Source organism: Vulpes lagopus, chromosome 4, assembly GCF_018345385.1.
Source record: "Vulpes lagopus strain Blue_001 chromosome 4, ASM1834538v1, whole genome shotgun sequence".
NCBI classification, from domain to species: domain Eukaryota; kingdom Metazoa; phylum Chordata; class Mammalia; order Carnivora; family Canidae; genus Vulpes; species Vulpes lagopus.
Genome location: NC_054827.1, coordinates 120,457,205 through 120,469,769, shown reverse-complemented (window position 1 = coordinate 120,469,769; position 12,565 = coordinate 120,457,205). Strand labels below are relative to the sequence as shown.

General features: G+C 48.7%; 1 protein-coding gene across 7 annotated transcripts in view; it reads left to right on the top strand.

Moving 5' to 3' along the window:
- Nucleotides 1-896: 896 nt before the first annotated feature.
- The window catches only part of ACOX3 (acyl-CoA oxidase 3, pristanoyl), a 56,466-nt gene continuing 44,797 nt past the window's right edge, over nt 897-12,565 (top strand). For 3 of the 7 annotated variants that reach the window (XM_041751679.1, XM_041751686.1, XM_041751683.1), the window contains exon 1: nt 5,961-6,306. The gene's annotated coding sequence lies outside the window, so the exon portion shown is untranslated. Of the gene's footprint in view, nt 1,037-5,960; nt 6,307-7,868; nt 8,252-12,565 lie in introns of those variants that run through there. The other 4 variants (XM_041751680.1, XM_041751685.1, XM_041751682.1 and 1 more) reach the window with 2 other exon arrangements.

Here is a 12,565-nt window from a genome sequence, read left to right as displayed (position 1 = left end):
CAGCGCTGGCGGCGGCCTGTGCACGCTGCGTTGGGCTCCCCCGGCCCCGGGGTCCTGTGGCGGGTGCGGGTGCGGGTGGCCGGCGGAGGTCTGGCTCCTCCCCGCTGCCCGTGGGCCTGCTGTCCGAGCGCTCCGGGCCCCTGCGCGTCCCCTCCAGGTGGGGGCCCCGCCTGCAGCACAGCCCGCAGAGTCTGTGCTAGGCCGAAAACCCCGGGGACTCATCCTCTCGGTGCCCGGGTCGCTCCGCGGGGGGCTTTAGTCGCTCGCTGGAGGGTCTGTGCGGAGTCGAGAGGAAGCGAGCCCCAGCTCGAGGCTAGGCTCGGCAGAGCGATCTGTCGGAGAGAAGGCACGCGCCGGCCTCCACGTGGGGAGACCTCACCGGGTGATGTTCACGCCCTCCCTCGGCCTTGGACCTCGAGGGTCTATGCTGTCTGCGCTGTCAAACATGAACAGTAAAGAGCCAGTGATTTTACTGGCAAATTGAGTTTATTCGGGGATGACGGAGAAATAGCAGTTCGGAGGTGCAAGCTACAGTGTAAGGCAAGTTGGAGGGAGGAAGGAAAGGTCAGCTTATATTAGGTTTTTAGGAGGAAATTGGAGAGGGGTGTTTTGACTTAAACAGAAGTTCGGGGGAGAAGAATAGAAGTTTGAGGTTAGCCAGTTTCTCATTGGCTGCAAGCCCCCTTAGGGCACTGTTGCTGGGGTGGGGAGAGAGGGATCATCCTTCTGTTTCTTAAAAGTAAGAGATGGAATTACTATGTGAAAAAATGTCCTCTCTTGTCCCTAATAATTCTTTCTTTTTTTTTTTTTTTTTAAGATTTTACTTTTTTTTTTTTTTTCAATTTATGATAGTCACACACAGAGAGAGAGAGAGAGAGAGGCAGAGACACAGGCAGAGGGAGAAGCAGGCTCCATGCACCGGGAGCCCGACGTGGGATTCGATCCCGGGTCTCCAGGATCGCGCCCTGGGCCAAAGGCAGGCACCAAACCGCTGCGCCACCCAGGGATCCCCCTAATAATTCTTTCTACTGGTGATGTAAGTACTCTCCCTTCAGGGCTTCCCAAGGGAAGCCTGTGCTTTTTTTTTTAATTTAAATTTATTTATTAATTATTTAATAAATGATTTATTTATTTATTATTTAAATTTATTTATCCATGACAGACACACAGAGATGCAGAGAGAGAGGCAGAGACACAGACAGAGGGAGAAGCAGGCTCCATGCAGGGAGCGCGACCTGGGACTCAGTCCCGGGTCTCCAGGATCACGCCCTGGGCTGAAGGTGGCACTAAACCGCTGAGCCACCCGGGCTGCCCCCAACTCTTATTTATGTATTTGACAGACAGAGATGGAGGGGCAGAGGGAGACAATCCCAGGGAACTGGTTCCGGGGATCAATCTCACAACCTGAGCTGAAATCAAGAGTCGTATGCTCCATGGACTGAGCCACCCAGGCACTCTGCTCCTCCCGAATCCATTTTCACTGAGGCTTGCTTTCTTCCTTTCTTTCCTGGGGGCTGCTATAACAGATCACCACAAACTGGGAGGCTTAAAACAACACGAATTCAATCTCTCACACTTCTGGAGGCTCTGAAAGAGAACACTTCTTGCCTCTCCCGCAATTTCTGCTGGTTGCCAGCAATTGCTAGAATTCCTGGACTGCAGCCACCTAACTCTGCCTCCGTGGTCACACAGCCTGCTCCTCCGCTTTCTCCATGTCTCTTCTCCAAAGACCCTATTTCCAAATAAGGCCACAGGTACAGTGGGTTAGGATTTTGACCTGCTTTCTGGGGGGAGAGGGGGCAGAATTCAACCCCCAGCTCTGTCCACGGGGGCATAGTTTAGTTGGAACAGCCAAAAGATGAGTCATTACAAATCTCACCAATTGCTAACATGGGGGGTGGGGCTGAGCCAAGCATGTAGAATAAAGAGCTGAATACGATCCTGCACTTGAGCAAGCTTCAGGCCATAATGATGGTTATGAAACATGAAAGTACAGCACTTAACACAGGCACAGGGTTCAAAGGCTATGGAGAGAGGGGAGTTTTGGGGCCACCTGGCTGGCTCGGTCAGAAGAGCATATGACTCTTGGTCTCAGGGTTTTAAGTTCAAGCCCCATGTGGGACATGGAATCTACTTTAAAAAAAAAAAAAAAAGAAAAGAAAGAAGAAAGTTTTCTGTGCTCCAAGGCTCCTCCTGTCTTGGGGGTAGGATTCTGTGAAAGGAAGGCTCCACTGGAAAAAAAATAAAGAAAGAAAAAAGAAAAATTCTACAAGGGAGCTCTCACTTCAAAAGACTTGGCTGTCCAAATAAAGGGCACAGAGCAAAACAGAGCAGTTCCCAAGGGTATAATCCTTTGTTCACTGTAGGAAAAACAAAAACAAAAAAATTTTTCTTCCAAGAAGCTCATCTCACATGTGTACAGTGGTAGATTATTAGCACAGCCAAGGGCAATTTTCTTACCGGGCAGCTTGGGGGTCCTAGGAAAGGCTTTGCTAACTCAGGGACTGGTAATAGAGGGGTGTGCTTGTTGATTCAAGTTGATCTCAGGATTCAAAGTGCTGTTGGCTCTTTGTTCAGCTTGGTATGTGAAGTCCTTCAGGCAGAAGCGAGGCAAGGTGTCCACTTAGGTTTTGTAAGTACATCTAGCGTGTTATTTCATTTAAATGCAGCCCAATTCCTCAACCTCTCTTGCCTTTCAGGCTGTGTGCTCCTATGTGTCCAGACCCTTCTTGGTCTCTGAGGCTTTACCATGTCCTGGCACTGACTGACCTGTCCCTGCTGCCCTGCTGGGTGTCACAGGAGTGCAGCAGAGAGAGGTCATAAATCCAGAAGCCCATATTTAGTGGGAAGGAATCCCTGTATAAGACCATGCCAGCTCTTTGCTGGAACGAAGAACAAGGTTTACCAGCCTCTTGGCTCCTACCTGCAGAGTTCCACATAAGCCCACTTGCTGCTTCTTCCAGGCTGTAACCCCCCGCCCCTCCACTCCTCCCACTAAGCTCCTGCCAAGGGGTCTGCTCATTCTCCTCATTCCCAGGCTAGTCTTTTCTCTGGGTGTTCCCTCTGCCAAGAGAGCCTTTGCCTCTTCTCCCAATTAAGAAATGAGGTTAGGGGCACCTGAGTGGCTATGTCGGTGAAGCATCTGCCATCAGCTCGGGCCATGACCTTGGGGTCCTGGAATCACGCCCCACGTTGGGCTCCCTGCTCAGTGAGGGGCCTGCTTCTCCATCTTCCTCTGTCCCGTCCCTGCTCATGCTCTTTCTCTCTCATATAAATAAATAAATGAAGTCTTTAAAAAGAAAAGGAAAGAAAAGAATGAGATTATATGTCCTCTCCTTAGACAGGACTTCCCTGACCTCCCAACCAAATGGCCCCCACAAATTTGTGTCTCATTGCCAACTGTTGTGTGTTGTCTCCTCCCTTGAGGACACAAGTGTCCTTAGATCAGAAATCTCTCTTATTTATCACCAGAGTCCTGGCTTAGTTTTTGGCACACAGGAGCTACCCAGTTATTCATTACTGAGGGTAAAGGTCTGTGAGAGAAGGGAATGGGGTGGAGGTACTTTGTAGCTGGCCCTGCTCTTCTGTAGGTCCTGAAGAAGCGAGGCAGATGGTGGCAGGTGAGAAAGGAGGACGTAGATAGAGAGAGACAAAGGGCCAGAGTCTGGGAGGAAACTTTAGTATTCATGACATGTTCAAATCATTGCACTTACCAATGATGCCCAGTAAAGCAAATGGCTGAAGATGAGAAAGGAATGGGTGCGCCAAATGGGGTGGGGTGGGCAGATGTCAAAATGATCAAGAGTGGGTGGGTGGGGACCCGGCAGAGGACGGCCAGCTCATCATCAGCTGCGTCACTGCAAGAGGTCTTTGCTCCCCTACTGTTTGTACCAGCTCCATGGCCACTCCTGGCAGTTTTACCGCAAGTAGCTAACAAAACCTGTTCAAAACCAGGATTCCTTTCTTTTCCTGAAGGCTCTTCCCCCTAGGTTGGCCTCAAAGGTGTCTCCATCCACCCAGGTCCTGTCCTGGCAGGACAACCAGACTTGAGTGTGATCCCTTCCTCTCTCCCTACCTCACCACCATCCAAGATGTTTCAGGGTCCACCTGGTCCAGAGATGTTCAAAGCACACTCCCTGTCAGACACAGGTCAAGCAGTGTCCTAAGGCTGGGGTGCAGATCCAATATGGGGTACTGGAGGGCTGGCAAGCAGAGACCAGAAGATGGGGTATAAAGAAAAGCCAGGGTCAGAGTTGGGAATGGTACCGCTGAACCCAGCAACCCCTGCAGGAATCTAAGTGGAGAGATGAAGTAATGAGACCAAAGCTGGCTATGAGTCAGCCCTGAGCAGCTGGTGGCGGCCGGGGCGGGGGAGGGGTACAGGTGCAGTGATTTGAGAAAGCATAGGAAGAGAGAGGGAGGGAGGGAAAGGAGGGAGAGAGGCCTGGGAGTCTCTGCTTTGTGTGCTCTCGCCACCCCATGAGATAGAGAATCAATAGTTCAAAGTCATCCCCCCATCCTTTCGCCAGCTGCCCTGCCCTTCCCGCCTCTCCCCTGTACCAGTCCACCTGTTCCTCCGGCTTCACTGCAAGCCTGCCTGCCAGTTCTTGCTCCCTCTGTCACTTGGCACTAGGCTCAAATGATTCCCAAGTGGAAAGATGTTTATCTGATATCAATAAAACATGTGAACCTAACTTACTTTGTAGTAGTTGTTAATTTTGGAAAGAACTGATCTAAAGGTGTGACTTACTGTTCTATATTTTTTTTCTTACTCTCAAAAGTATATCCATTAGAAAAACGGTGGCATCTGTTTTGATTAGACCATTTGTTTAGTTTTTTTTAAAGATTGTATTTATTTATTTATTCATGAAAGGCACAGAGAGAGAGAGAGAGAGAGAGAGAGAGGCAGAGACATAGGCAGAGGGAGAAGCAGGCTCCATGCAGGGAGCCCGATGTGGGACCAGATCCCCGGACTCTGGGATCACACCCTGGGCCAAAGGCAGATGCTTATTCGCTGAGCCACCCAGGCGTCCCAGACCATTAGTTTTTATAAAGATGCATTTATTGAGAGAGGAAGATAGAGCATCAGCATGAGGATAGAGAGAGAGAAAAATCTCAAGCAGACTCTGCACTGAGCTTAAAGCCAGATGTGGGGCTCAATCTCATGACCCTGAGATGACAACCTGAGCCAAATCCGAGAGTCAGTTGCTCAACCAACTGCACCACCCAGGCGCCCCTTTATTAGACCATTATTAGATTTGCAGGCACTCTTGGGGCCCCTTGTAATGATGTCACAGACCCATGGCTGGAAACATTGCCTGGATGGAGAATTAATTTGCATGGCTCAGCATTCAGATTCTTCCTTCTGCTTTTGTAACGGGAAGGTTCTCCTGATGTGGGCAGACTGAGTCCGAGAACACAGGGGAAGTTCCTACAGAACCAGCCAAGAGGGTCCTTGGCTTCATGCAGGACAGAAATCAAATACAAGCCAGAGAAAGTGAAAACCGTTTATTGAATAATGTGGGTGACAATGAATAGCAGAGTGTCTGGGAGACTCAGAGGGGAAATGAAAATGAGTCTCTTCCTCGCTTTGAGTTAGGGGCTTATTTGGCAAAGGGTCTAGGGTACTTGTTCCTCCAGGATCCAGGGAAGAGTCCAAAGGTGTCAGGTGAACAACAGGTGTTATTTTGTAAATTATCAAAGGTTGGAGTATTGATGCCAGCATCAGTAGACATTTGCTTGAAGCTAACATCCTGCAACATGTTTGGGATCCAGCTCTTAAATGTTATCAGGTATTTGGGGACCTAGGACAAAACTCAGAGAATGATTAACCGCATATTTCAACTTTGGTGGAAAAAAAACACGGCGTCTGCTCCTCTGTCCGAGCTCAGGACGTTTAGATTTTTTTTTTTTTTTTTTATGATAGTCACAGAGAGAGAGAGGCAGAGACACAGGCTGAGGAAGAAGCAGGCTCCATGCACCGGGAGCCTGATGTGGGATTCAATAGCGGGTCTCCAGGATTGCGCCCTGGGCCAAAGGCAGGCGCCAAACCGTTGCGCCACCCAGGGATCCCGCTCAGGACGTTTAGAATGAGGATCCTTTCTGTCTCACCTCTTCTGCACCTCCCCCCCCCCATACTCCTCCTGTTGCTCCACCACCTTGGGTGTGGCCTGCATAACTGATTCCTATACCAAGTGAGTACCTCCAGCACCTTTGGCTCCTCCTCATTCCCTCACCAGCAAGGAGTGAAGAGTAACACCTTGGATTTAACACTGTCTGCTTCAGATTTCTTCATTGGTGCCTCAGGTAAAAAGTGACAATGGGGGAAAAATTGACCTTTAAGCGGTCCCAGGTGGAACATAATTCAGTATTTAAACTGATTTAAGTTTTTGCTGGTTTAATTAGGATAGACATATCTTCAGAGTCATCGGCTTTAAATAGGAAACTTTCATCCTACCAAAATTTACTAAAGGTCAAATAAACTCATGCGATCTCCGTTGCAATTTGTTAGCAAAAAGAGGACTAAAAATGGTGCTTAATTTTGTCTCAAAAGTTTCATGGGTAATTGCCAAGATAGCTTTCAAAGTCTTTGTTAACTGGAAACTAAAGTTTTGCTTGGATGATAAATGAGATTGAGTCTGTCGGACATCTAGGTCTTTTCCAAATAGGATGGAGCATTATTAATTACTGGATGTAGGTTTGTGCCTTTGGCTTCTTATTGCAGAGAAGCTGAGGGTACTTGAGTCCGTTAGTAAATATGCTTTGTGCTTTAAAGATTGTATTATGAAAACACATGTTTTTAAATCATAAAATATATTTATATTCATACATTCTAAGAATTATGGTGTAACAGTTCACAATTGCTTACTACTTAGTTTTCACGGGGGAATAAGGCATCTAAGAGTCAAAATTCTGATAAATGTAATTAAGACTGAGTTTTAAAAAAAAGACTGTCGCTCAAAATCTGAATAAATAAAAGAGTCGCAGAAGGCTTATGAAGGGACATTTTGGGAATGGAGTTTTACGTGTGGTCAACTAAGATCAAAATGGATGGATTTTAACACCCTACACTGGTGTTAAGACTGAAATTCTACTTTTCTCTCTGTTAAAAAGACAAAGTTTTCTTGGATTGTTGGTCGGCTCTGATTAGAACATGTAAGCAAAGTTGTTTTTTTTATTCTCTGCTGTCTGCCCAGAAAGCCAAGGTTTTTATGTCTCGTCTTTATCAGGTCTTTGGTTACTTGACTAAAACTCCTGGATATCAGAGAAGCTAAGTTTGCTAACAACCATCTAATGCAGTATATTTGCCTGCGAAGTCTCTTATTGCCCTGTTGGTCAAATAAATATCCAAATTTTAAGTTCTACAATAATCTGTGATCCTTATGTAGCCATGTGCTTCGTGTTTTCTGGGGGTTTAAACACACTTACCCCTTTGCTGCTCTAACAGATGATCCTTTGTGCTCAAGGAGACTCCCGTTTGTTATTAACCCTGAATTCTCAACTGACCAACCTGAACTCGCAGGAAGGGAGAGAGCTGCCCCGAGGAGGCGGGCAGGCCTGGGCGGTGAACCGAGGAACCGAGGGGCAGCGGCTGGACACAGCTGGACGGCGGTGGGGGTGGGGGGGGGCTGCCGGGGGTCTGGGGTCTGGACGGGGGTGTGGAGGGGCGGGGTCTGGACGGGGGTCTGGGGTCTGGACGGGGGTCGGGGGTCTTGACGGGGGTGTGGGGGGCCGGGGTCTGGAGGGGGGTCTGAGGGGTCTGGGGGCCGGGGTCTGGAGGGGGGTCTGGGGTCGGGGTGTGGGGGACCCGGGGTCTGGAGGGGGGTCTGAGGGGTCTGGGGGCCGGGGTCTGGACGGGGGTGTGGGGGGGCGGGGGTCTGGACGGGAGCGGCGGAGCCCGCGGTGCAGCCCCTCAGCGGGTGCTGGCCATGCTCTGACCCAGGGGCGGCGCCCGGGCCTGCAGGGGCCGCGGAACCCGCGTGTTCTCCACCTCCCGGAATGCGGACACGCACGCGCGCGCGCCCCACCCCCGGAGCGCCCCCGGCCGTCTCCCCGGCGACTGGCGGGCGGCGCGGAGTGATGACGTCAGGGGCGGACGGAGGCCGGGAGGTGGTGCGGGGCTGCCAGCCCGGCTCTAGGCTTTCCGGACGCGCCGCGCTCGCCTTGGGACGGAGGACATTTGCTGGGCGCCATCTGTATGCGCCGGGCGGTGTGGGGACCCGGCGACCAGGAAGGCCTGGCGGGATCCAAGGTCGGGGCCGTGGGGCTGGGAGCGCGGGCGGCGCGGGGACCAAGTGCCTGGCCGGGGTGGAGGGAGCGGTTGTGCAAAGGCCCGGGGGCACACCTGCCCTCAGTGATTGCTCAATGGTTGCGCAGTATTGTGATTGGTTTAATAGTTGCCGGGGGCAAGAGTGCGGGTGCCAGGGACAGGAGAGACCGTTTGAGGATTTCAGACACTGTCCCATGAGGCCGCCACTCAGCTGTCACCTAAAGGGAGAACGATCAGTCTGCATTTAGAGTCAGGGCTGTTGCTACTGTAACGATGTCCTGCGGGGGGCAGCTCCAAGGCCCCCGTGAATTGCAGCAGCCTAGACAGCAGGCAGTAGGCTAGCATTACCATGTGGTCACCCTGACACCCAAGAGGTGAAGAGACAGCTAAGTTCACCCAGCTCGTCAGTGCTCACGTCAGGCCCCTTGGTGGCAGCAGCTGCACCATCTGCAGTAATGTGGGTGCCGCCAGGCAGCATGGGGCCCTGGGGATCTTCCTGGCTGCTTAGGATCATGGGGTTTGAGGTTGGTGTGCTGACAGCTGTAGATCTCCGGCAACTTACTTCACTCTAACAAGCTTCCAGTTTGCTCACCTGGAACATAAGAGTGCTGATAACGCCTGGGGCTGCAAGCACCATTGACATGGTGTAGCTGCTTAGCGGCCACCTACCCTCAGCGATTGCTCGAGGGTTGCACAGTATTGTGACCGATTTAATAGTTGCAGAGTTAAGAAAGGATTCCATAGGTGTTAATGAGGTGCACTGGGGGAGGGGGGTTGGTGACCATCCAGGTTTGGAGTCAGAGAAGAGAATTCCAGCTTGGCACTCGGGAACCATGGGAACTGGCAGTATGGACCTGGGTCTGCAGGAGGAAAGGCTGGGCCAAGGAGCCCGGGGTTTGAACATTCAGAGCTTGAGGACCTCTAGATCATGAGAACAGAGGAGTGTCAAGAAAACTGCCGGATGAGCATGCGGCTCTGCAGAGTCAAGTCTGGGAGCCCTCCATCCATCAGGACAGTTTCAGCAGGTGATGAAGAGTGAGAGTGGCCGGGGCTGAGAGTCTGCAAGCAGCTGGAGGGGAGCAGGAAGGGACTCACAGGGTGGTGCCCTGGCCTGCAGGGAGGGGGTGTGAGGAGTGACAGGACTGCAGTCAGGGCATGGAAATCCAGAAAGCCAAGAGCTGCCCTATAGCTTGCACTTTGAAGCACTTGGACTCTGCCAAGAGCTGTGGCTTACCTTAAAAAAAAAAAAAATTCTTGTTTTGTTGAGATGTAACTCCCCATACGATTCATCCATCTGAAGTGCACCACTTAGGGCATCTGGATGGCTCAGGCCACGATCCGGGGGTCCTGGATGGAGGCCTCAAATTGGGCTCCCTACACAGTGAGGAGTCTGGTTCTCCCTCCCTCTGCCCCAACCCCCTGCTCGTGCGCTTGCCCTCTCTCTCATCTCTCTCTGTCTCTCCCCCGTCAAATAAATAAATAAAATCTTTTTAAAAAAATGAAGTGCACAGTCCAGAGTGGGGCAATCGGCAGTGCTATTTATTCCCAGAATGTTTTCATCACTCCAGAAGAAATCTTGGCCCTGTTAGGAATCATTCTCCAGCTGCTGGCAGCCACTAGTCCACTTTAACCTCTACATATTTGCCCATGCTGAACATTACATGTAGGTAGGATCACACAACATGTAATCTTTTGTGTCTGACTTCTCTCGATGCAACACTTTTGAGGTTCATCCAATACTATTTCATTGTATGGATAGCCTACATCTTGTTTACGCATTCATCAGTTGATGGATATGTGGATTGTTTCCATTTTGGGGTGTTAAAAGTAATGCCACTGTGAATATTCATGCACATTGTTTCCATTTTGGGGTGTTAAAAATAATGCCACTGTGAATATTCATGCACAAATTTTTGCATACATATTTGTTTCCATTTCTCTTGGGTGTGTACCTAGGAGTGGAATTGTCAGGTCCGGTGGTGACTATTTACACTTCTGAAGATCCGTTAGACTTTCCCCGAATGACTGCCAACAAGGCAATGATATTCCCACCAACAAGGCATGAGGACTCCACTCTGTGCACATTCTCATCAATACGTGTCACTGCCGGCCGATTTGATGTGGACCATGGGGTGGTGTCTCATGTGGTTTGGATTCGCACTCCCTGATGGCTGTTATTGTGGCACATCTCTTCACATGCTCGTTGGCCACCTGCATATCTTTGCAGAAGTACCTATTTGAGGCCTTTAGATCAGGTTATTTGGCTTTATTATTGAGATTCTTCATATAGTCCAGGTCCAAGTCCTTTATCAATATGTGATTTGCAGATATCTTCCATTCTCTGGTTTGCCTTTTCACTCACCCATTGGCGTTCTTTGGAGCAAAAGTTTTTTATTTCGATGATGTTTGATTTACTTTTATTGCATGTGTTTGTGATGCCGTGCCCAGGAAGGATTGGCCTCACCTAAGGTTGTGAAGGTCACTTCTACCTTTTCTTTGTGAAGCTTTAGTGTTAACACTTATATCTGGTAAGTGTCATGTGTGTGTGGGAAGAGTGGACCCTCATTACTTTGCACATGGACATCCGGGTGCCCAGCCCCACTTGGGAAGACAGTTTCTTCCCCATGACCTTGTCTGGACAGCCTGTCCAAAGGCAGTTGACCTTCCATATTAGCGTTTACTGCTGGACTCTCGGCCCTGTGCTGTCAATCTACACACCTGTCTTCATGTGGCACCATATGTCTTCATTACCGTCCCTTTGTGGCAAGTTTTGAAATCAAGCAGTATGGATTCTCCAGCTTTGTTCTTTTTCAAGCTGGTTTTGTCTCTTCTGGGTTCCTTAAATTTGCATATGAATTTTAGGATCAGCTTTTTAATTCCTGTCCAAAAAAAAGGGGGGGGGCAGCTGAGCTTTTGATGAAACCACATTGGCTCTGTAGATGAGTTGGTGAATATTGATATTTTCACAATACTGGGTCCTTCTAACTCAGGAACGAGGGATATTTCTCCATTTATTGAGGTCTCAGGTTTCTTTCAAAAACACTTTGTAGTTTTCAGAGTATAAGTTCTACACTTCTGCTGAATTTATTTCTCAGTATTTTGTTATTTTTGATGCTGTTGTAAATTGATTTTTTTTCTTCATTTCATTTTTGAGTTGTTTGTTGCTAGTGTATAGATATTCAGTAGAGGGGACCTGGGTGGCTCAGTGGTTGAGTGTCTGCCTTCGGCTCAGGGTGTGATCCCAGGGTCCTGGGATTGAGTCCTACATTGGACTCCCTGCAGGGAGCCTGCTTCTCCCTCTGCCTGTGTCTTTGCCTCTCTCTCTGTGTCTCTCATGAATAAATAAATAAAATCTTTTTTAAATTTTTTAAATTTTTTTATTTTTTATTTTTTGGAGTTCCAGTGGGCTTTTAAATCATAAATTAACGAAAACCAAGATTTTATCAACCATTTTTTCCCTGAACCTTATAAACTCAGCAGACTCTGGTCCGTATATATGTGTACCTACAACATAACACATCCCAACAAAAACAGAGTCCCACTGGAACATTTGCCAATTAACAGAAAGCCAATTTTCCCTTTCCCCAAATGTTTTCAAAATTTTGAGTCCCCACTGTTCATTTCTCAGTGGAACTGGTCGCTTGTGGCTAGGGACATTGGGATTCTACCCCATTTTTACTAAACAAAAATATTTTTTTCCAAGTTTTAGTTTTGTTTCAAAAAAGGGAAGTGACTTTGTTTTCTCCAGGTACCCCTCCCCCACAACCATTGGTTAAAATACAGAAGCCTGTATCTTAATAACCCAGCCCTACTCCCTCCCTTGCCCTGCCCAGTACTGTCTACTGGAGAATTTAAACACACTTATGCTGGAATCTGTCAGCTGTGGAGGGGCAGAGTCCAGGTGCCAGGCTAGCTCCCTCTAACCTCATGAACTGTTGTAACCTTTGGACACTTAACTCTTTACCCCAAAGATGAGTTTTTAGACCAGAGATTTTTTGGGGGAGTTTTAAAAAACATAATTTTAAGGATATAAAGTAGAACTATAAGCTCACCAATGTCCACTTAATTTCACCAAAACATTGACGGACTTCAGCTCCCATGAAGCCAAAATTTTGCTTGACAAAAGTATTTTGTCAGAAAATGATTCCACAGTAACAATTTTTAAGATACACAGAACACTGAAAAAAGTAGCAAATTAAAATAAATGGCTTAATTCCCAAAGATCATTTCATCTTTTTGTACTCATCTAGAAGGTCAGGAGTGTGGCTAAAGGCCATTTCTGATGAGGTTATGAGT